The sequence below is a fragment of the Mauremys reevesii genome, linkage group 18 (assembly GCF_016161935.1).
Source record: "Mauremys reevesii isolate NIE-2019 linkage group 18, ASM1616193v1, whole genome shotgun sequence".
Lineage (NCBI taxonomy): Eukaryota > Metazoa > Chordata > Testudines > Geoemydidae > Mauremys > Mauremys reevesii.
Window position 1 is genome coordinate 16,686,314 of NC_052640.1, and position 25,101 is coordinate 16,711,414.

General features: G+C 45.4%; 1 long non-coding RNA gene across 4 annotated transcripts in view; it reads right to left on the reverse strand.

Annotated features, from left to right (window-relative positions):
- LOC120385926 overlaps nucleotides 1-25,101 on the reverse strand; it is an 89,893-nt gene that overhangs the window by 9,579 nt on the left and 55,213 nt on the right. Inside the window, exons 6-7 of one of the 4 annotated variants that reach the window (XR_005589421.1) lie at nucleotides 22,202-22,287; nucleotides 6,058-6,386 (exon numbers count right to left, since the gene is read on the reverse strand). This is a non-coding gene — a long non-coding RNA (uncharacterized LOC120385926). Of the gene's footprint in view, nucleotides 1-6,057; nucleotides 6,387-13,159; nucleotides 13,269-21,471; nucleotides 21,758-22,201; nucleotides 22,288-25,101 lie in introns of those variants that run through there. The other 3 variants (XR_005589419.1, XR_005589420.1, XR_005589422.1) reach the window with 3 other exon arrangements.

The following is a 25,101-nucleotide window of genomic DNA, read 5'->3' on the forward strand; positions in this document are numbered from 1 at the left end:
CATCTTCTGACCGAGGTGAACGGCTGCTGTTTTTTCAAACCTGCTGTCATTAACAAATGAGGCACGGGGCTTGATTAATTCCACAGGTTTCTTCCATTAGGAGCCACTACATCACTGCTGCACAAGAGCCTTCCTCCCCTCAGAGCTGACCTTCCTCCCACTGCGTGGCCATTTCCCTTGGCTGTGGAAGTTATTACAGACTGGTTATTTGAAAGACCTGGAAACCGGGGCAGCCGCTGCTTCCTTTCATCTCCAGCTCTGCTGCTCCTCACTCCTTGGCAGTTTGGAAGGATGGTGGAAGTAATTAATGGTTGGGGAGGGGTGGAGGAGGTGCTCCTGAGAGGAGAGTCAAAAATTCCTCTTGACAATGACCACATGTCTGAGGCTTGGCTACCAGTTCACCTGACAGCAATAAGGGCTAATAGCCATTAGTCACCACCGCAGACATGCTGCATGCGTTTTTGTGATTTCTTTTTCTTTCTTTCTCCCTGTGTCAGCCATCCTGGCGCTTTCAGACAGCTTCTTTTGTCATCTTGCCGGGAGGAGAGAGGGGAGCTCATGGCTCAGAGAGCTTGGTCAGCATCCTTGGCGGAAGGGGATAAAAATGATCTTCAAGGGGGAAAAAATACTTGCGATACAAACCCCACCCCCTCACATTAACCAGGGACTGAGTAAGAGAACAGCAGCAGTGGCTGCTGGGCAGCTGGCAGACTAGTATTAACTGAGCCCACATGACACTTCCCAGCTAATCAAAAAAGAGGAGCCAGATGATGATTGTACATCAGAGATCCCACTGGAACAAAAGACGGGCCCGAACTAGAATGTTCCGCTCCAGCTGTGTCCAAGTGTGAGGATATTTGGATCCAGGGTTTCAGTTCAGGCCAATCTGGAATTGACACGTGTGCCGTGGTTTGGGGAAATTTTTTTCACTAATTCATAACACTATTCCTGACTTGGGAGCCAGGTTGGTCAGGAGGGAAATCCTAGGTAAGCATCATTGTCTCCAGGTTACAGATGGGAAAATGTAGGCACAGACAAGTTATGACCAAAAGATCCACTAATTTGGGGTCCACTAACTTCTGGGTGCACAACTAGACACCACTCAGGCCTGTTTGGCATTATTAAATGCTGAGCACGCATGTCTTCCATTGACCTGTAACAGTAAGACTCTAGCCATCGCAAGCTGAGGAATCAAAAAACTAAGGCTCCAAAAATAAGGAGGAATTTCTGACCCAATGTGTCTAGCCCAAGCAGGTCAGTGCCAGAGCCAGGCCAGCAATCCAGGTCTCCTGATTCCCGCCCCATTGTCCTATCCTTTGGAGACAGGCCGAAGCAACAAAATGGGCGTGCTGCTCAGGACGCTGTTCGCCCCCCACTCATACACCTCTAGATCTGGGCTTTCTGTTCAGGCCCATCTGGAATTAAGGCCTGGTCTACACTGGGGGGGGGGGGGTGTCGAACTAAGGTACGCAACTTCAGCTACACGAATAGCGTAGCTGAAGTCGAACTACCTTAGTTCGAACTACTTACCCGTCCTCACGGCGCGGGATCGACGTCCGCGGCTGCCCCGTCGACTCCGCCACCACCATTTGCAGTGGTGGAGTTCCGGAGTCGACGGGAGCGCGTTCGGAGTTCGATATATCGCGTCTAGATGAGACGCGATATATTGAACTCCGAGAAGTCGATTGCTACCCGCCAATCCGGGCGGGTAGTATGGACGTACCCTAACAGTAAATTAGCCACTTTCCAAGGTAAAAGCTGCCAACAGAAAACAGGTTATGCACCAAAACGAACCGCTATAAAGAACCAGGATATGACACACATGGGACCCTTGGACTGAATGGGATTGCTGTGCGGAGAGGGGCGATTCTATTTCCAAGAGAATTTTGATATTTCAAAATTTGGCTCCATTCCCGTTTGGAATGAAACCCACAAATTTAGAAATTCTGTGAGTAATGGAGCCCTGGTTCTGGGACAAACAGCCCCAGAGCGAAGGCTTCCCACTCCCTGTCAGCCTAACCAGAAGGCAACCGTCAAGGTCTTCTCCAGGCTGCCCTGTGTCTGTCTGAGGTACTTACATGGTCCCCATTAGCACATTGTCTGAGCATCTCACAATCATTAATGCACTTCTCCTGCCACAATCCCTGTGAGGTGGGCACTGCTATGATCCCTATTTTACAGATGGGGATCTGAGACACACAGAGACCAAGTTACTGCCCAAGGTCACACATGAAAACTGTGGTAGAGCGGAGACTTGAACCCATGTCTCTCTCAACTAGGGGCTTCATCATTGGACCATCCATCCCTCTGTAGATAACTGTTTAGAATAGAAGTCTATCAGTTCCGTTTCAGAGAGACCATGTAAGACTTTGTAAGATTGCCAGGCCTTCCTGTCCGATCTGTGATGGCCCCTGTGTGCTTTATAAGACATAAGACAGAGATCTCCACGCTAAAGTCATGCTTTATCTTCTCACAGGAGCAGTACTATCTCCCACTTCCCGGCACAGTACGTGATTTGGCTAGAAAGAAAAGGGTTGCTTATTTCTAGAGGAGTTTTCTGATGCGTCTGACTTAGACATCAGTCACTGTAAGTAATTGTTGTGTTACTGACAGAAGAGCCAATCCTTCCCTGGGCTGAGTGGCCATCCTGTTTGTAAAGGGAACTGCACTCTCTGAGGCAAGCAGCGACAGGCTTGATTGGCATTCAGTTGCCATGCAGAAGTTAAACCAGATGAGCTGTGTCAGCCAGTGGAAGGCAAATGCATGGTAGCTGCTCTGAAAGCCTATCTTCCCCTAAATTTGTCACTGACTGCATTGTTATCTGCAAGGGGGCAGAATGTAATCAGAAACACATTTCTGAGTGAAGGACTGACCTTTGCAGAATCACCAGGAATGTCTGAAGTCATACAGCTGTGCAAGTGCCCTGCTTGCTCAGCCAGGCGGAGCTGCGCCCGGTGCTCGGAACGTGCACGTGGTGCCGAGCAGCATTTCTTGCCACCTGAAATCTGTGCCCTGTATTTGGAAATAAACTTTCTGGTATCAGCGGGAGCTGCTGGGTCCTGAGCTGTTTTGAAAGTCTGGCCGCTTCATAGATTCAGAGAGTTTCATAAGGCCAAAAGGGAGCATTAGATCAACGAGTCTGACCTCCTGTATAGCACAGACCATTACATTTCGCCTAGTTACCCCTGTAGCAAGCCCAATAACTTGTGTTTGGCTAGAGCAGATCTTCCAGAAAGGCATCCTGTCTGGATATAAAGACATCAAGAGATGGAAAATCCACTGCTTCCCTTGGTAGTTTGCTCCAGTGATTAATCACCCTCACTGTTAAAAATGTTTGCCCAGTTTCTAATTTGAATTTGTCTGGCTTCAGCTGCCAGCTATTGGTCCTTGTTCTGCCTTTCTCTGATAGATTAAAGAGCTCTTTAGTACCTGGTATTTTCTCCCCAGAAAGGTTCTGATCCACTGTAATCAAGTCACCTCTCAATCTGCTTTTTGATAAGCTAAAACAGATTGAGAGCTTTCACTCTCTATTTTCTCCAGCCCTCAAATCATTTTTGTGGCTCTCCAATTTTTCAGTATCTTTTTAAAGTCTTCACACCAGAACTGGACACAATATTCCAGAATCGGTCTCTTCAATGCCGTACACACAGGTAAAAATCACCTTCCTACTCTTATTCACTACTCTCCTGTTTAAATGGCCACGGATCCCATTAGCCCTTTTTGTCATGGCATCTCACTGGGAAGTCACGTTCAGTTGCTGGTCCACTGTGACCACTAAATCCTTTTCAGAGTCGCTGCTTTCCAGGATACAGTCCCCCACTCTTTAGGGATGGCCTCCATTCCTTGTTCCTAGATATATAACACTGCATTTAATTGTAGGTGTCCAAGTGGGAATTGAACCCCTGGGGAGATCTGGACCCAATGGTGGGTGATGAGCACTACTGGAAGTCTGGCCCACGGCCCATAGACATCACATGGACAAGCAGGTAAAAGAGGCTATAATGTCAGTGGCGTTAGAACCAATGGGAGCAATATTGACTTGCAATATGGGGGAAAGTGTTCAGGTGTGGGGAAGAACATTAGCAAGTGAGAACCCTTTGTAGAAGACCATCAAAATGGCTAGCTGACGGCCTATTGATGTTGTAGGTTCTTGCAAGATATTGTATGAATATTCACGAGGCAAGATTCTCAAAAGCACTCAGTACCCAGCATGTACCCAACTCTTTGAAGATCTGACCCTGGAAAGTACAGAGAATCCTTTGTAAGCACTGGATGCTCAGTGGTAGAGCTGTGTGAATGTTTTCTGGTGAACCTTTTTTTGGCAAAAAATGCAGATTTGGTGATACCGCAACATTTTCCAAACTGGAGTTGGTTTCACCGAATTGTTTCAGTCAAAAACAAACAAACAAAAAACCCCCAGAAACATCTGAAAAACTCTGAAATGTATCTTTTTGACATTTTTGAAATTAAACCTTTTGATTTTTTTGGCTTGAAACAACTTTTTGTTTCAAAATTTCCTATCATATTTTTTAAAGAAATAGTTTAAAATTGGTCAAAATCTAAACAAAACTTTTTTTTTACCTAAAATAATTTTTTTCTGACTTTTTTGTTTCACTGAAAATTTCTAAAAATGTTGTTTCCAGTTTGACCTGAAATAAAATCTCCCCCACCTCAGTTTTTCGGAGTTGCCAGAGAACTGTAAAGTCTGTTATTCGCACAGCTCTTCTTGGCAAATTGCATGACCACTGGTCAGTCAGAGTAAAAGTCCCCAGTGATGTGATAAGCATGGGAAGGATTGCACCTGGAGAGGGCAGCTGAGTCTAGAAACCATTTAGTGGGGCTGTTCCTTCCTGCTGGACTAATAGAATTAAAAAAAACTCACCCTCCATGCAACACACATCCCTGGTGCAGTTACAGAAGAAAGCTTCCTGCAGCTTCTTTAGACGAACCACCACCAGAAATTAAGTCTCGTCTACATGAGGCAGGTTTTGCCAGCATAACCACGTCAGTAATAAAATCACCGTCCTAACTGACATTGCAAGTCCTGTATCACTTTAAGTGCAGATCACCCTTTTCTATGCTCTTCTGACCCAATGATTCTGTTGACTACATATCAAAGTTAGGTGAAATAAAACCTTTGCACCAAACAAACAAAAAGCCACATAAGTCATTTTAATCACTGCCTTTTGTTTTCCTATTTTAAATTTTCTTCTTTTAAAACCCAAGACAATCAATCAGAACTGAAGAAATTCCTGAAACTGATGAGAAGAAAAAAACAAACAAACAAAACGAACAACTGATAGATTGCAAACAAAATCATTATTTTTCAAGCAAAGCCAGTTTCTATTCCTACAGCTACAGTGGGAGAGAATAGGTGAGCCTAATGCTTGGCTGATTTTCTAGCTCTTCAAATAAGAATACACCTCCCAGATCTCTTGTGTACATAAATCCTATAGCTGCCAATGCACCTCATGCACAGGATTAGAATCATTTCAAGGCTAGACGCAGGAGCCAGAATGCCTTAATGGGAAAGGTACATCTCCGAAAGGTGTTATGGCAATTTGCAGACAAGTGTCTGCTTGGACAGCTGGGATTTTACTCCAGTGAGGCACAAATTGAATGTATAAAAGAGCAAGAGCTTTAAGGGCCAGAGTTTCAAAAGACGTCAGCCCCTTTAGGCATCTAAAATAAAGCCAAATTTTCAAAGGGCTCAGCACCAGTCGCACCTATTGAAATACTTACATGATCATGCTGAGCTCTTTGGAAATTTTAGCCACTTGTTGTGCCTACATGCAGTGCTCTCAGGTCTCGCAATTTTTTTTATGAGCATACGATATTTGCTCTTTTTTTAAATCCCCACCTGCTGGAATGAAGAGATTGCATGAGAATCTCACTTTCATTCAAAAAAGGACATTTCTAGCACCTAGTTGCTGGGAAAAGCTTGAAAACGTGAAATGAGTGTAAACTACAAACACAGAAACCAGAAGGCAAATAAAAAGAGGTACAAATTTATTACTGTTTGAAGCCAATCATGATTTTTGAACACTCAGGGTTTGCAATACTGTAGATGGGAGCTGAGCTCTTTTGAAAATCTGGGGTTTTTTAAGAGCATAAACAAAATTGTGTAGTAAGCTCACAGCATTTGTAGGACTGGCACTTCAGTCAAAGTGCTCTTTCAAACATAGAAAGTAATATAGTGCTGCAATACACTGGATTCTTTTCATTCCTTTGTGTTCCCTTCATTTGGCGCAAGACCAAATCTTCTCTGTTCCCTACCCAGACATCAAAGTTATTCTGCTAAATATCCTGTCCTCTTGCAGTTTTGGTGAAAAATAAAATATGCAGAAAAGAGACAGAATTATGCCTTCAAGGGTCTCATAAAATTCCTGTGAACGATAAATCAAAACAAAATAATAATTACCACCAGCCAAAGGAGCACATCTACACTTCAGATTTTTCTCCTACTTTTTCCTAGCTTATCAAATCTACACCAGGGTGGAAATCCCAGATTCTCCTAAAGATATTGATACGCTGGTAATCTCAAACTCTGAAACTCTTTGGGAAGCCCAAGCCCACCGTATCTACTTGGGGCTTCACCACAGTGCTCCCAAATCTTGCTTGGAGTTAGAAGTGGTACAATTCTAGAAGCAAGATGCCCTTTTTTTTAAATGGATATACGTATCTTGCAAGCCCTTTGGGCCATATTCTGGTTTCATTGCATAAATAATAAGCACTTACAAAGCGTTTTTCTTCTTAGGATCGCAAAGCGGCCAACAAAGCTGTGTGAAGCCCCTATAATCCCCAATGGTGGAGAAACTGTGGGTTCAACAAAAATATGGGGAGGGGGAATAAGGAAAACATATGGGAGGATTCAAGTTGGCCCCAATGAACAAGTTATATGAAATGTTAAAGTCAAGTTTAGAGCCCTTCACAATTTCCTCTTGCTTGGCTTTAATTCACATGTTCAGGGCTCTTCTCTGCTACTCCTCAGTGATCCATGGAGCATCACTGGCCACGGGAGGATTTCTCTTTCTGCCTGTAAATGGAAGACGAGATACGAGGGAAGGGGAAGTTGGGATGATATGGGCCATACTCGGCCCTGATTTCCATTGACTTTCCATTGACTCTTCCATTGGAAGAGAGCAGGCCAAATTCTTCTCTGACCTACAGCCACTGCAACTTCATTGAACTCAGTCGGGTGAAACAAGGTGCAAAGCAGAACACAATTTGGCCCCACTCCTTCCTGTGCATCAGCTGGCAGCCCAAGGCCAGCACTGAGGAGCCCTCCAAAAAGGGGTCTGGGAGCCAGACCTAAGTGTGCTGCCCATGCAGTGCCACAGAAGAGGCGTCAGCACTTTGCAGGCAGAGCGCCTCTGGCAATCTCCATGCAGGCAGTGCTGACCTGGGTGTGTGGCCAGGGGCGGCTCTAGACATTTTGCCGCCCCAAGCACGGAGGGTCCGCTGGTCCCGCGGCTTCGGCGGACCTCCCTCGCGGCGACCGGCAGAGCGCCCCCCACTGCTTGCCGCCCTGGGCACGCGCTTGGAGCGCTGGTTCCTGGAGCCACCCCTGTGTGTGGCTGGTCCTTTGGGATCAGAAAAACCTTTTATTTGATGAGAGCGGTTGTAAAGAACCACTCATCTCTGAATCCAATGTTTTTGGTGGTGACATAAGAACTGGAATGCCCGAGGAAACTGCTTTCTGACTTCTTGTTAGCCAGTGTGGTGAAACAGAAGTTTACTTTTGTAGCTGGCTTGGTATATCTTATGGAAGAATAACCTCCAGTTTGGGGTTGTGTTTGCCCTATTTCTCATCAGTTTGTCCTAAATTTGGCATCCTCAGTTGTGACCCAAGAAGGCACGGTTACACAAGCCTTTTCCTGAAAGGCTAGCATAACTTCTCAGCGCTTTCTGGGGCAGGTAGTAGCATCTAATATTCTGACAGGAGCTGTGGCTTTTTGCATTCTCATGAGAGCAATTAGGTTCATTAGTGGGCAATTAATTCCTTTTTTTACCTGCCAAGTTCAGTTGATCCTTAGGGTTCATTTTAAGATAAATCCCCCCTAGGAAAAATTCTCATGAACCTGACAATATTAAGTCTGATGAGTAACATGACAGGCACTTAACTGCATCATTTACTGCATGAGAAAAATAATACTCAGAATTGCTATTAAAGCCCATCCGTGATGAATTCTGGCTGTTTTTAAATGATAATTTATTAGGAAAGTTTAACAATTTTTTGCTTTTATTTCTTTAGCTGAAGATTCCTAACATCAAGAAATATAATCTACAGACTCATGCAGTTTGGATAAAGGTAACTTCTTAACCTGTGATTTATTGGGCTGAAATTCACCCATGTGCACAGGGCCAGCAAAATGAGTATACACCATGTAGCATGGGCAATAGACCCAGATCGTCAAAAGGTAACTAACTTCCATTGAAACCAATGGGATTCAGGCACCTAAATTCCTTTGAAGATCTTGGCCTAGCTAGTGACACATAGGCCTCATGCAGGCTCTCTGCACAGGGCTAAATTTCACCATCAGTGCAGTCCAAGGTAACTAACATAGTACATTTAGCAAACAATAACGAAAGCCACGAAAGTTAGACAAGTACATTCCCTGGCCAGAATCCTAGAGTCCGTAAATTCTTACTCAGGCAAAAAACTGCTTCTGAAGAGAAGGACTGAGGAGCAGAACAAGCCTCCTCAAAGCAGGCAATGGGCCATGGGAAAAGTGTGGGAAACCACACAAATGGGGTACATTGGTGTAAAAGGAGAGGTTGCGCTAACAAGGCAACATGCTGTTTGACTCCATGGAAGCCTGTTCATTGATTAAGGACTGCCCGATTTTAGAGGGGGCATGGTCGTGTGGGGAGGGAATGGAGGTGGACGTGTCAGCATTAGATGGTATGGAGTCCCCATCTGTGATGTGCCTCCTCCTCCTCCTCTGAAGGAGAGTTTTGAGTAAACTCGGGTAAGTTTTGCCTCTTCTTCCTTAGTCTATTCTCTAGCTATCTCCACAAAGGACTTCTGAGCCCTCACGCCCTGCCTCTCGCTCTCTGTAGATTGAACCTTGATCCCTGAATAGATGACTCAGAGGAAACTTCATGAATCCAAACTCTGGAAGTTTCCTGGCCCAACACAGGCCTCTTTTCCAAATCTGGCCCGGAATAAGGTCTGAATGAGTTAGCCTTAAATATTCAGAGCAAGGGAGATGTGATGGGAGAAGCTTTCCAGGTTGCTTGCCCATAGAGTTAGAAATAAAGAACTATATGCACTGTGAGGTCATAGATATAAGTAGCAACTAGAGAACTCCCTAACCAGAAAAATGTCCTAAGTGTATTAAGTTCCATGCTGCAACGCATCCTGGTCCTCTCTGGAGGACTACAAACTCCACATTTCTCTAAAGGATTAAAAATTAAAGACTCTATATATGTAAAGACTTTATATATATATAAAATACACACACACACACACACACACTTCAGAATAAATTTCAAATTCCTGAAAACTATTTACACTGCTATGTCCCCTTATCAATTGCATGTAAATAATCCTGAGCAGTATTCTAAAGATCAATTTTTTGAGGGGGTCTGATTACTCTTCACAACCCTGTTCACTTCTGTTGAGTTTCCAGATGGAGTTCCTCATGGAGGGGGCTCAATTCCTGACAGAGTGCCTGCAGGTCTGAGATCCAATTTTTGTTGCCTTGGGAAATATTGATCGATTAATCCGATTCCTCCAGAGAAGTCCCGTATGAGTCTCCACGAGGCAAGAGCTGGTAGTTTCTGCAGTTACGAGCAGTTCTAAGTGTCGGAGTTTTTGAGTCAAAACTTTGTTCCCTGATCTCATTTCAGGGAGTACTTTTGTTTTGTGCCAAACACTGAAGTTGTGTTGCTGCCAGATTTGTATTTCAGCATCCCATTTTCAAAATTGCCTCAGGTCAGGCCACTTAGGTTTAAGCTGTATGGGTTCCACAGGGAAAGGCATCCTTAGTCATCTTCCCACCAGAAGTTCTGCTGGAGGTAGTCCAGATGCAAGAGGTGTTGATCGATATGCCAAGAGTGCTTTATATAGGTTCACTATTTTTGCTGAAGCTTTTTTAAAGTCTGCACCACTCTCTTCACCTCCCCGTTGCTCTGGAGGTAATCTGGACTACTAGTAAAAAGGTCAAAATTAAAGTCCTGCACAAATGCTAAGAATGTTTCCAAGGTAAAATGAGGCCCATTATGAGATATAAGAACTCCAGGAACTCCATGTCTTGCAGATATTGACTTTAGTTTCTGGATGACCTGTGCCGATGAAGTCTGTGTATGTATAGCCAAGTCAGTATATCTGGAGAAGTAATTAACTACACTAATGTAAGTGTGTCCTTTCCAGTAAAAGCAAATCTGTGGCTACCCACTGCCAAGGTCTGTCAGGTAGCTTTGTAGAGAGTAATGGTTCTGACGATTGTTTTTCCACCCCCTTCGTTACATATCTGGCGGTCCACGACATTCTGAATTTGCCTTCTCAGGCCAGGCCGGCATATGGATTATTGTGATCGTGCACAACACTTGTTTATACCTTGGTGTTGCTCATGGATTTTGTACAGCATCTCTCTCTAAAGTACCTTTGGTATAGGAATGTGCCGTCCTTCAGCCATGGGAAGGTCACTTCAGTCCTGCCAATATGCAATAGGCCTGTTGGAAGCTGACTCAACCCCACCCCCTTTGGCACAGTTGAGTCAGTTTCTGGCAAGTCTCATCCTTTTGTTGTTCACCTCTAATTTGCTGGCAGGTTCTGCAACTGCTGCCAGAACAAGGTCAATGTAGACTGACATATTTCTCTAAATCTTTTTCTTCTTCTGTTGGTAGCTGCTCAACTGGGGCTTCAGATAGAGTGTAGTTTCTGTGAGTATTTTCTCCAGTATATGTTCAATATTGAAAGAAAATTGCATTAACCATAGTCAAAATCTTTGAATCCTAGGTGGAAGGTCATCCAGTCATTTTGAACTCAATCATGCCTCTAAGAGTCTGTTTCTAGGTTAAAATTCAAGTCAAAGAGATATGCACTGAGCTGTTCACAGTGCCAAGTGCCTGCTAGAGCTTCTTTTTCCACTTAAGCATACTGCTGCTTGGTTTTTGTGAGGCTTCTTGATATGAATGCTACAGGTCTCCGGTCTCCTTCTGGTTGTTTTTGTGAGAGCCCTGCTCCTAAACCATGATGATGATGCATCCACTGCTATTGCTGTTGGATAGTTACCAAATATTGTGCCAAAGCAGGAAGAGATGTCAATAGTTTTTATTTGATTAAAGGTATTTTGTTGTGTGCTCCCCAGATCCACATATTGTGACCATTACGAAGATCTCTTAAGCATTTTGTTGGTTGAGCTAAATTAGTTAAGAATTTTGTCATGTCCAGAAATCTTCTTACAGCAGAAACATCTTTGGGTTCAAGTAACAAGTAATGCCTTCAGTTTCTCTGAATCCAATTGAATTCCCCGTTTGCTACAAATTTTATCTGCTTCTTCACAAACTTATATTTCTCATTTGGAGTGAGACTGGCTAGTTATAAGCATCTCAAAACTGCATGTAGTCTCATCATGTTCACTTCTATATCTACCACATACCGACACATAATCTGCATGGCAAAGGATGCCAGGCAAACCTGCCATGATCTGAGAGATTCTCTTTTAAAAGTGTTCTGGTGCTGAAGATATGCTAAATGGGAGACAATTGAAACATCACCTTCCAAACGGGGTGATTAATGTAGTCAATAGCATAGATTCTTTAGCGAGGGGGACTTGCCAGAAGCCTGCTGTAGTATCTAATTTTGAAAAGACTTTGGCTTCTGATAACTGGAAAAGCTTCCCTTCTTTCAAGGTTCTTTGGTCTCCCACTCTCTAATTGTGCACTGTTCTTATCTTGTAAATAGTATTGTCTGACTGCTTTCACGTTTGTGTCTTTTCTCTTTACTGTGTCACTATTGTCTGATGCGGTCTCCCCTGTGCTGTTCGCAGGTAAGTCACGTTGCTGATTTCTTGCATTCTAACTTCTGCTATAGCTTTGGCTGGTGTGAGATCTGGGTCTAATTGAAGCTGTGAGGATAAACTGGTGTCTCAGTTACCAGCAATCATTTTGTCGCGTATTAGCGCTTCTTTCAACATTCCGTATTCCATCAAAAGCCTTTTTCACTTTGAAATATTCTTTCTTCCTCATTAGTGAAGGGTAGGGCACATAGGATATCAGCAACAGCAGCATCACCCATGGCAAATATCAGGCCATTTACCTAGTATTCTTCTGCTTTCTCTATTAAACCAAGAATCATGCAAATCTATGGATCCAGCAAGGCCAACTGCCTGAGTTGCCAAAATCAAATTCCTCTAACAGAGCCATTTGTGCTATGGGCTCTATTCCTGCACTGAGACAGGGATCTTCCTCCTTCCTGCTGCAGCTTTCACAGGTCTCTACCCTGTTTTCCCATTCTCTTACCACTCCAGCAGCTGGGGTGGGGAGGAGGTCTCTTTCCGCCCCCCACCCCCGTTACTCCTTCTTTAGAGAGAGGGATTCCCTCACTGCTGACACCATGTAGTGTGAGGACATAGATGTAAAGAGCCATGCTTTAAGCAGCAAATAGATAATTCCCTAACCAGGAAGTTCCTACACTTACTTATAAAGCTCCCTGGTACAACACATCCTGGTCCTCTCTGGTAACTGTGGAGAACCATGAACTCCATAACTACTCCACACTATAGATAAGCAAGTCTCTCTTTCATCCAAAATATCAATAAGTTAAATGCTCTGAAGACCAGAAGGGCTGCAGGAAGAAATTTCTACATAAACATGTGTATCTGGCCATGAGCCAGAAATTCATCATTCCCACTAACAACTGGGAAAATCCTGCCCAAAATTGTCCAAATTTGGAGAAGAGGGTTAAGACTGGTGTAAACATCGCAGAGAGCCACCAGATCCCAGAATGAGGCCTGCAGCTGAGCCAGGAAGCTGTGTATGCATCAACTTCTTCTGGTGAGTGGACCTGTAGCCACTGTAGGAAGGTCTGCTGCTCGTGCATCTGGCTCTTTTCCCATACCACTGCTAAGCACCACTGCCGGACTGACTTTGTTGCACCTCCTTTCATCTGTCAAGATGTTGGACAGCCATATCCATAAATTACCTGTGCAGCTCCCATTGTTGCAAAATCCTTCTGACTCATCAGAATAGACCTTCTCCTCTGTCACAGCAAGCTGATGTGAAGAGCTCGTCCAGAAGATTGGGAGCTTCTATGACTGCTTCAGGGATTAGAGCAAACATCATATTAGCACAGCCAATGGCCAAATACCCAGCATATCCACTCCTGCACCACTGTGTAGCATTATGGAGAGCTACCACAGAGGCCTATCTGGGGCATGAAGCATTCATTGCCTGGTCCACTTAAGCAACAGAAATATGTTTTCACCTGCACTTAAGCAGCCACAGACTACCTTGAGGATTTGCCCAGTGACTGTGTAGATTGTTATTTTATAGAGGCCTTTAAAGTTGCTCTTCCCTATTAAGGGATATGTAAGCAAAGGATCCAGGAAGATCACTCACAATTCAGAGCTACATAGATTCCAAGGCCAGAAGGGACCATTGTGGTGATCTAGACAGACCTCCTGTATCACACAGGCCAGAGAACTGCCCCCAAATAATTCCTTTTGAACTAGGGCAGTTCTTTTAACAAAAATAAAATAAAATAAATAAATCCAACCTTGATTTAAAATTACCAGTGATAAAGAATCCACCAGTGACTCCTGGTGAATTGTTCCAATGGTTAATTACCCTCACAGTCAGGATGTTGAAAAAAAAAGACTGCCAAGACATTTTGTCAAAAGAGCAGCCAAATGAGCCATGCAACATAGGACAAAATGAACAGCGCTAAAATATTATAATCTGTCAAAGCCAATGCACCCCGTGCTGTGGAACAGGCTGTTCCCGGAGTGCCCAGAGGTGGTGGTGCAGGGAATTCATGCCCAACCCATTGATCGCCAAAGATAATTTGTTCTAGTGCAGCATGTTGGGAGTTTCTCCAAGACAGGGGCCTGGAATGAGCGGGGTGTGTGGCAGATCAGGATTGAGGAACACTCCTAGATTCACGTAGGGCAAGGCCAGAAGGGACCCCGTGATCATTTAGTCTGACCTCCTGCTTAGCAGAGGTCAAGGAACCTCACCCAGTAATTCCCACATCAAGCCCATGCATGGCAGAGCTGAACAGGAGAAACTTGCACGGCACCTGCCCTCACTAAGCCAGCGCTTTTCATTTTATTTGCATAACTACTAAATTCTTCCACCTTTAAAAACCAAACAAAAACACACACCAAATTCCTGGCACCATGCGACACAATCTTGGAAGCGAATTAAACTGCAGTGTGTAGGGCTAAAAGCTTCTAAACGTTCTCCACCCTTCCCTGAGAAATGCAAGGTCAGACGCTGCTTAATAATCCCTTCATATTGGTAATTTAGTTAATGTTTGTACAACACTTTGAACATGCAAAGTGCTGTGGTGTGGAAGTGCTAAGTGCTGTAGTATTTAGCGGCAAATCCTGTCATAATCCCTCATTGTGCAATAATAGTAATTAATCATCGTCATCTCATTCAGAAAAGGCCCCACCCCCCAATCCTCACTCCCACCCCCGTCAGGCACTATGGGAGCTGCACAAACTCTTTCTAATGCAGCACGTCTTGATAAGACAGCTTGGCCCAAGCGGCAAAGTTCAGATCCATGTTCAGGGCTGTTCTGGTTCAACCTAGCCCAGGCACAGTGGTTTCTAATCTTTACCCAGGACTGTAAGCTCTTTGGGGCAGGCACTGTCTGTTTCCTACATGTTTGCAGAGCGCATAGCACAATGGTGCCCTGATCCCCAACTGCAGCAGCTCCTGGAGGCCCCCAACCTAATTAACAACAAACAGAGCAAGGGGCAAAGTTCAGCTCCACCTCACCTTTTGGGGGAGGGGGTATTGGGAGCCAGGGTTCAGCTCCATTGCTATTAAAAGCAATGGACAATTCACAATATAAGAAGGGGATAAAATGTTGACAGCTGCTGCAGGCAGAAAAGAAACCTGAAGCAAAGAACTTGAGAAATCAGTGTGTGCAGACTGTAACAACATTAGCTGGAGCGTTCAGGCCAGTAAGAAGTGCCTGTCGCATTTACTGTTCCAGCCTTGAGTGGAGATTGACACTGGAGCCCTTTTGTGATCATTTATAGGATTTTAAAGAGAAATAAAAAGACACCTAGCCCAGGCTCTAGGTGCCCAAACACATTGTTACCCATCCAGTAAATACAACGAGGCCCCAGCAGCACTAAAATAATCATTTCAACAGGAACTCAGCCAGTCAGACACTGACAACGAGTCCTTTCCAGCCCTTCATCATCATGGGAAGCATACTGTCAGCCCTCTGCAAAACCCCGGAGGTCTACAGTTAACTACAACTATTTCCCACTCCATCAATTCTTATGCCGTAACCAGACTGACCTGGACTACAATTGCCTTCTACCCAGCCAGAGCTCCACCAGAACTTCCCAGAGCCTGGAAAGCGAGAAGAGCCAAAGACTTGCAGAAAGTCCACACGGGACCTTACTATCCCAAACTATCAACCCGAGAGGTATTCAGTAGTACAGTGATGGGTGCCAGTACAAAACCCTGGATTAAATTAGACTGAGAGACAGAGAATACCCAGGGCTCAAAGCCGTATACTTTGTCCCCTCCAGGCACCATGTATTCGACAGGGCCGCCCAGAGGATTCAGGGGGCCTAGGGCAAAGTGGGGGAGCTGCAGCGCTTGTACTCACCCAGCAGCAGTCTGGGTCTTTGGCAGCATTTCGGCGGGCGGGGGGCCCTTCAGTCGCTCTGCATCTTGCAGCACTGAAGGGCCCCCCGCCAACAAAATGCTGCCGAAGACCCGGAGTGACTGAAGGGCCCCACGCTGCCAAAATGCTGCCGAAGACCCGGACCGCCACCAGGCCAGGGCTCGCGGGGCCCCTGCGGGGCCCGGGGCAAATTGCCCCACTTGCCCACCCCCCTGAGCGGCCCTGGTATTCGACAATTACAGCACAATGTCCATCACCTGTGCAGATTTACGGCAGAAGTTGGTTCATTTCAATAAACTAGCATCAGTGCATTTCATATTCCCAATACTACTCCAATCAAAGGAAAGAACCAGAATACTGTCGTTTATTCAAGGTAATATTTTCTCCTAATCATTTCCTAAGGCATCTGTCCCAGCCCACTTCTGCATTCCGAGTCTTGCACGCATTTTGGTTACTTCAAAGACAAAGACGTTATTGGCAAATCACACAACAGTCGTGCAGTGGATGTGCAGCAGACTGGCACATACTGTTTGGATGAGGACTTTTTTAAATTGTAGATTTCTTTTTCATTTGACACAGCTTCAATTTACTTCACTTTTTGGTTGCAAATATTTTCTGCCCAGACTGCAATCCGTTTTTCACCAGATCATTGCACCCACTTTTGGCAAACACGTGCCAAATTTTTATTTGTACATAATAGTTAGCATCTTTTTAGTTTTAGTCACAAAGACTAATTAGCTGTCTTGGGGTGCAATCAGTAAAGAATTAAAAGACAGTAGCACAATTAAAGCCAACCAGCATGGTGTTACCAAAAATAGGTCTTGCCAAACAAACGAGATATTGTTTTGTGATGAGATGACAAGTTTTGTTGATAAAGGTAACTGTGTTGATACAATATACATAGACTTCTGTCAGGCACTTGACTGAGTGCCATTCTGACCCTTGTGCTGTTCTGAAAAAAAAATGCACTATCCGAAGTCAATGCATAACATATTAAAATGGATGAAAAACTAGTTAACTGATAAAATGTAAAAAGTAATTGTAAATAAGGAATCACCATCTAAATAGCGGTATTTTGAGTGATGACCTGCAGGGATTGTTCTCAATCCAATGCTCTTCCAGATCAGTGATAAAAATATTGAAAAAAAAAAGAATTTAAAAATCCCCTTCCAAACACAGGATAGCTCTTTAATCTAGCAGAAAAAAAGGCATAAAGAGATCCAGTGCTGGGAAGCTGAAGATAGATAAATTCAAACTAGAAATAACGTGTACATTTTTAACAGTGAGTGTAATTAACTATAACAACAACTTACCTAGGGACATGGTCTCTTCCAACATTAGGGTCTGAGTCTATCATGATCATCTAGTCTGACCTCCTCCACATTACAGGCCACAGAACCTTGCCCACCCGCACCTGTATTACGCCCATAACCTCTGTCTGAGTTACTGAAGTCCTTGAATCACATGGTGACTCCTCCATCATTTGCAGTCCTTAAATCAAGACGGGAGATCTTTCTAAATGATATGCTAAAGGTCAAACAGAAGTTATGGGCTTAATGCAGAAATTACTGGGCAAGGTTCTTTGGCCTGTGTTATACAGAAGGTCAGACTAGATGATGATAATGGTCTCATCTGGCCTTAATCTACGAACCTATGAAATTAAAGCAAGGGCCAAATTTTGCCCACATCTAGACTAGTGTCAATCCAGAGTAACTTCACAAAAGCGATTTACATGGGTGTAAGTGAGGTAAGAATATGGCTGAGACTTGTAATTTTTCCTTCCCAGGAGAGAACAGGCCAGATGCGACAGGGGGCAGTTAATCCCAGTGTGACATAGAAAGAGTTTAGTCCAAAAGGCTGGGTTGGTTTGGTAGTCTATTAAGCATGAGTGAGAAGTTCATGACATACACACAGAGAAGTTAGATTAAAAAAAACATTTAAAAAAATCTTGTTGGAAGATTGCAATGTAACAAGGTTCGGTCTTAGAATTCAGAACCCTAACACGAGAACTCCCAGAGAGAGACAAAGCAGGCTGCTCCCTAAGGCAGAGGCGCACAACTCAATCCACCTTACTGTAGGCTGGTTCTTTGAAGAGCTGACCTTGATTGCATGCTTCCCTACAGAGCCCTCTTGCCTGCAAGCAGGACCAGGAACTCCCTCCTCACTTCTGCCCCCACTCTCTCAAAGTGACAGCTTGCAATTCCAGCACAGTCCTCAATACACCACAGTGTGGTTATGAAGTCTTTAGAGATATTCCTGTGATATATTTGCCCGATAAATTGGAACCCTGCCTTCTTTGTTTCCTCACCAGCAGGCAGGGCCGGCTCCGGGCACCAGCGAAGGAAGCAGGTGCCTGGGGCGGCCAATAGAAAGGGGCGGCAGTCCATCCGTTGTTTGGGTGACACGTCCTGGTTGGCGGCGGCGGCACTTCGGCGGCAGCTCAATCAGTCCGCTTCAGTCTTCGGCAGCAATTCGGCAGCGGGTCCTTCACTCCCTGTCTTCCTCTTCAGTGGCAAGTCAATCTTTTTTTTTTTTGGCCGCTTGGGGCGGCAAAAAAGGTGGAGCCTGCCCTGCCAGCAGGTTTCCATTTGAGTCAGGTCAATAGCCTGCTGGTAATAGATATTTTGGCTAAGAACTTTCAGACAGGTTGACATTTATGAAGAGTTTGGGTAGACAAGTCTGACTTTGTTCCTCTGAACCATGATAACCTGTCAGAGATCATCTAACACAGAGGGAAGACTTTCTCTGCAGAGCTGCATGGGGCCAGAAGCAGATTCTTTTCTTTATGAAGCTACACAGGGGTCAGGTGAGCATGACACAGAGGGAGAGTGGCAACGGATTGCTTGAGCACAGAGAACTCCTTCTGCCAGGATTTCCAGTGAGTCCCTTGATGGAAACAAGCAGTCTCCTCAGAACCATCCTCCCACTTTGTGTCCAACTGGAAAGAAAAGAGGCAGGTTCCTAAACAAAGGAGTTCAGATTTTCTCTTCTAACAGCTGTAGTAAAGCTGTGGTCTAGTAGCGAGGGAACAGGCATTGTATTAAGGAAACCAGGGCTCTATTCCTGGCTCTGATCTCATGTGTGATTGCAGGCAAGTCACTTTAATCGCTCTGTGCTTCACTTTCCCCATATTTAAAAGGGAGATAAAGATACTTCACTTTATTTGTAAAGATCTAGGAATTAACAGAGCAAGGCCATAGTCACCAAAGACCCAGCCAGAGCGTGCTAAAAATGTCTTCTCTCCAAAATCCCTTCCATTCCAACCACAGAGACGGCAACTCCATGGGACAAGACACAATAAAACTATATCAATCAATAGCAGGAGCTACAGTGAAACACAGTCAGGGGCCTGATGCTACCCTCATTCGCAGTGGTGTGAGGCATCAGTAACGTTGCTGGAGTCATGCTACTGGATTTTTTTATTTCAAAAAGCTTGTGGCCTTGGCTTGCAGGGGTTGCTTGCAAAGATCAGGCTCTCATAGAGCATAATGAAAGAACAACAACAACATTTTGCACTAAAACCCTCCTGGCAGCCCAGCTCCAAATCTGCTCGCTGGCGATTCTGTCACGGCATTGGCATTTATCCTTTTAATCTACTTGAGAAAATAAAAAAAGTCTGGCCAGGAACTGATTCCCTGTCAGCAACCAGGTGGATCTTAAGCTGAAGAAAGAAAAGAAAAAAAAATCCTCTAGTGCCAGGTTGCAAGTTCCAGTCTTCATAGAATTAAAGGTCAACGGGTGATGTTGCTCCTGCCCCAACTTCCTGATCCTTTACGGCTGGAAATGCAGTGCCTGGGAGTGGCTGGACAAGGATGTGCCTGATCACAGTGCTAACTCCCAGCCTGTCCAGTTCCCCTCGGAAGGCTGCAGGGAAAGGGAAGCTGCTACTATTCCCACAGACCCTTGTTTGTTTTTAATTGTAAATGGAGCCTCCATTGCTATATCCCACGTGCTCTGAAGAGGAGTGAGATGAGCAAAGCAGGGGAAACAATGAGGAAACGGGCCTTAGGGTTGCCCAGGTGCTGTGGCTTTGCATAGGCTCTACCTACAGCAGTGACCCAGGATCATTACCTAGAACTGGATCCTCCCCATTGTTCCATGGAAGGAAGCAAACGTGGGCTAAGCTTGCTGAAGAAACTGAGCAGAGCTCCTGGTATCCAATCCACAGTGTCTCCATGTGTTTATTGCCCAGTGGGTTGGGGGAAGCGGGATCATGATTGCCTGGAGGGAGGCGGAGTTGGGCAGCATCTGCTCTATGAGGCATGATCTCTGAGTGTCCTAGCAAACTGCAGAACGTCTGCACGTTTTCCCTTCAAAAATTAATACTGTGGTGGGGAGAAAAAGCTGTAGCCTTGGAATGGGAACCAGTGGCAGCACAATATGGTAGCATCTCCAGAAGAGAGATGAAAAGTCCTCTCTCCTATTTGTCTAGCCTCTAATTTTATAGGGAATGTAGACGCTAATGAAAGCAAGGGGTTAATAGGGCTGGATAAAACCAGGCACAATGAATGCATGTTCTATGCAACCTTTCCCTACCCCTCTGCTAGTCCACCTCAGTTCTGACCTGCAGCTGTTTCAGGCCCCTTTCAGATATGAGCAGTGGTGTTTCTTTGTACCAAAGTGTTGTGCACAAATAGGGACAAAGATGAAATTACTAACCTCACTAAGTAGGGTGACCACACATCCTGTCTGGGCTGGGACAGTCCCTTTTCTAAGCCCTGTCCCAGCTGTCCTGACTTTTTTTTCTCAAAAGGCGGCATTGGTCCCATTTGCGATGCCAGCCCCCCACAGGAGGGGAGGCAATGGCTGGGGACGGGAGGCAGCGTTCCAGTATGTGGGGGGGGGGGCAGGGCTGCAGAGTTCCAGCGCTGGGCAACGGCCTCCTGAGGCGGCCCCCGCAGGGTTCCAGCAACAGCTTCACGCAAAAGGGGAGTGGTGGTGGGGGGTGCAGAATTTCAGCCACGGGCAAGCAGCCTCACAGGGGGCGGCGGGGGGAGAAGAGGGTTGCGGCGGGTCCTGTTCTCTCTTTGAGAAATATGGTCACCCTGTCACTAAGGAATATTTGCATCCAGTCTCCAGAGGTGAAAGGCTGGGGTGCTACACCCGCCTTATTAACCCTAGAGAGAAGTCACATGCCTCACATTTTTGGAGCAGCAGCATCCTTTGTTCCTTCACAATATAGATGGGTAAATAGCGAAGATGTTAGAAAGACCAGGAATCAAACATGCCTAATCAAATCAGCCACTGCTGCGGGAAATCAGCATGTCTGAAAGCATTATGGCCAACCACAAATATTCAGAAATAATTTGAGGAGATTTACAAATAAATAAATGTTGCATTCTTTTCATTTGCCTTCTGGATTTTGAGCCTTTAAGGTGTACGTGGGTCACATTTTCATGATTTCCTCTGCAACCATGTGGGCTTGAAGCTTAAGAAAGCAAGCTAGCTGAGAGCCTCACATAAACACTGGTCTCCAGGAATTGGGACTTTAAACAAAACCTCAAATATTGCAGGACTTGCAAATCATGAGAATTAGCAAAGGTGTTAGAATCAGATACATTTCACAGGACTGGCTTTTTTTTTTTTAAAGCCGTTCAAAAAACATTAGACTGTTTATAATCGATATGATCAAATCCTTACTGTGTTTCTTTCTAACCTTTGGCAACTGCCCTTTAGCCCCGTTCAGCACAGTTAGTGCTACTAGGGGTGAGATGCTGCTGCCGAGATTAGGTGAGAAGTGCAGTTCTTTCAGATCCGGTCCAAGCTGAAGAAGCTGATGGCACCGAGTCACTATGGGCGGTAGGCACATTTGCTAGGCTTCACTCTTTTAGAATCTGGATCTGCTCTTTTATTTGAGTCCAAGGGCTGAAAATGTGGTTTGGTGGGCTGTGCCAAACCACAGAACAGTTCCTCAATGTGTGAGTCATCTCAGAGCTGAAGCAGAGGCAGAGAAGAAAGGAAGAAATGGCGTAATGCAATATATGGGGTTTTTTTCCTTCTGGGTTCTTGCTTTCTTTGGTAAGGATAGATGAGATGTGCTGCGAACAACCCCCCTCTCTCCAACAGCTCTCTCAAACCAGTCATACCCAGCCTCCTGGTCGGGATTCTGGGTAATGTGGTCCACCATGCATATCCTGCATTATGAAATATTGTAACTGAGCGACCAGGGGAGGACAATCAAAGCTTCATGTGCACATATGACTACGTTGCAGAAAGGCATTGTGGGCTGGCGATTACGGGAGCATAAGGGAAGTCAGGATTTAAGGCCTCTGTTCCTGGCTCTTTTACTGACTTGCTCAGTGACTTTCGGCAAGTTATTTACCTTGGTTTCCCCAGTCTCCCATCCCCCCCTTTTTAAAAAGAGATAATATCACCTACCTCTGGGGTGATGTGAAGCTTATTTAATGAATATCTGAAAATCACTTGGAGATCTTCGGCTGAAAGAAGTTCAAAGTATCATTGCTCTAGAAAGAAAAAAAATAATTGAATGTCAAATAAGCCATAAAAAAAAGACCATGTCAAGTGGGTCTAGACAAGGCTGGAAGAGAAGAAAGGGTTCATGAGCTGAGGGGCACTACCAAAGGAGCATGACTATTTCTCAGAATCATGGCAGAACTCATGCTTCTTTATAGAAGGGGAAACCCCTTGGAAGGGCTGGCTGGTTCTAATAAAAAATAAGCCCATTTTAAGGTTCCGATTCACAGAAGCATCCCTATTCAAGAAGGAGGCTTAAGTGTTTGTCTAAAAAGCTAAGACTGTGCTTAAGCGCATTCCTGAATCCTAGGTTAAGCTTTCACTATGGGTTACATTCTCACTGCAGCGCTGGAGAGAGAGAGGAGTCTCTGATTTACAGGACTATGGGCTAGAAAAAGACATGTGCAAAGTGAACACAATGCTAAACAGTTATTGGAGGGCTCCATTCATTCAGCGAGAACATTCCCCTTAATCCTCAGTGACTGGTAAGTCTTTCACCATTGTCCTCAAGAACCTGATCACTGACTGCACGTGCATTCTGCCTACAGAAGGCAACACCAGCTTTGCTGCGAGGGGCGAGGAAGCCTGAAATCCCGTGTTTTCTGATATGGCTACATTTTTGGCTCTGCCACAATGGCAGCCAGGTCCCACGTGCTGCTTTCAAATCAATGCTGCTCACCAGCCAGTCTGAGAGGTCTGCATCCTCACCTTCACAGACCTGACAGCCTGCAGAGTTCCAGCCAGGGGAAGAAACTCATTTAATATTACACTGCAGGGCTGAGCAGGGAACTGATGTTCAGTAGGATATGGAGAAAAGAAGAGCCCTACAGAACAAGATCTAGTATCAAAGCACCTTGGAATGGGCAATGAATTCTTCCTTTCCCATTCAAGCTTTGTGCTCAAGAGTGTATGGATGTGCAGCAGCAAATAAATAAAACTATTCATTTTTTGTATTGCACTAGTGCCTAAAGGCCCAGAATGAGACTCTCGCCTCACTGTGCCAGGCACTGTACAGATATATAGCAAGAGACAGTCCCTGCCCTAAGGGTCTGACAGTCTAATTTGGACTGACCTCCATTAGAAACATTTTTCTGGAAGTAACTGGAACCACAGAAGAGCATCACTCACTCCCAAAACAACATTTGTACTGGAGTGCAAGGGAGATGCAGACCAGACTTGCCTTTCTCCCTTTAATCATCTGTTTTAACCCAGCGGATAATTCCCACTGGACAAGTGGGCACTTGGGAGACAAAGCCAGCCAGCCCTATGTAAGGCCTACAGTGATTGGCAGCTGCAGAAAGTCAGGCTGCCTGTGACAGTTCCTTGGGAGGCTGTGGGTTAAAAAGGGCCCTGAGACACCATTTGGGCAGCACGGTTTTCACTAGCTCTACAAATATGCACTATTCTTTGCATTGTCAAAGCCGTGTCTCACAATAAATTTGCATTGACATGGCTATCAATTAAACTAGGGGTTCTCAAACTGAGGGTCACGAGCTGTCAGCCTCCACCCCAAACCCACTTTGCCTCCAGCATTCTTACTGGTGTTAAATATATAAAAATATATAAAAGAAGTGTTATAACTCATAAGAGGGGGTCCCACTCAGAGGCGTGCCATGTGAAAGGGGTCACCAGTACAAAAGTTTGAGACCCATTGAATTATACCCCAGATAATTCAGGCTGTCATTTGTCTGTTAACTGCTCATCTTCACATGACTTAGCTCTAGAACAGGGGGTGGTCAAACTTAATGACTCAAGCTGTGCGGGGGGAGGGGGGATTTAAATTGTCATCCCCTCCACAGCGGGCACCAGTCATCTCTGGCAGAAGTCCCTAGCCCCCTAGTGCCCCCCACCCCCCACACAGAGGGCAGAAACGAGCCCTCCCCCTAGTCTGGTAGGCAAAGAATGGGGGTGGGGGGGACTCCAGGAGCCACGCTTTAACTTTCATTTGTGAGCCACTGTTTGGCCACCCCTGCAGTATAGCATCAGTCTGTGTGAGGGAGACTGCTCTACTCACCACTCAGTGGTGCCTCCTGGTGGTTCATCTGAGGAATGAGCTCTGTCACCTGGTGGGACACCCCTTGCTTGGAGCTGCAGCACTCTCCTCCCAGATACCTTCTGAGGTATCGCAAATCCTTTGAGGCAAACTGTCCCAGGCGGCCTCCTCCCCACTACTTGGTCTGTGCCACTCCCCCAGTGGCTGGTAAGGGAATCCAGGCCTACCCTCAGCATCAGGTTCCAGTCCAGGGACCCTCAACCCAGCAGCTCTGGGCTTTTACACTCCCAGCCCTTGCTGCTCCTTCCCTGGCTTGCTTCCTACTCTGTCTTTGCAGCTTCCTGCTCTTCCCCCTGCATCTTCTCTTTACAGATCCTGCCCCCATCCTCCCCCCAGCTGGACTTCCTCTGCAATTAGGCCCTAACACGCCCTAGGTTTCCTCCAGGTGCAGTCTCAGGTTAATTGGCCTAATTTACCCCTTCAGGTCTTGTGTGGGTGGACACGCCACCACAGTCTGTAACAAAACAATCAATTGTCTCCTCTGGCATCTGGTTTCTTCCAAAGGAAAATGGGACATACGTGCAGGGATCACAATATTCTTACAATTTTTGAATCACTTTGCCTAGCAGTTTGCAGTTTCCCGCCTCATGCTCCCAGTGGAATGTATTGTAGATTTCCAGTGCCTCTGGGCCTGCCATAGGTAGCAGTGTGGAGGATTTCACCCTCTCTGGTTTCTCTGCAATGCCACCTGCTTTCTGAAAAAAATTAGGAATGCTGCAACCAGCCCTCCTAGTTTTACACCAGGCTCCCT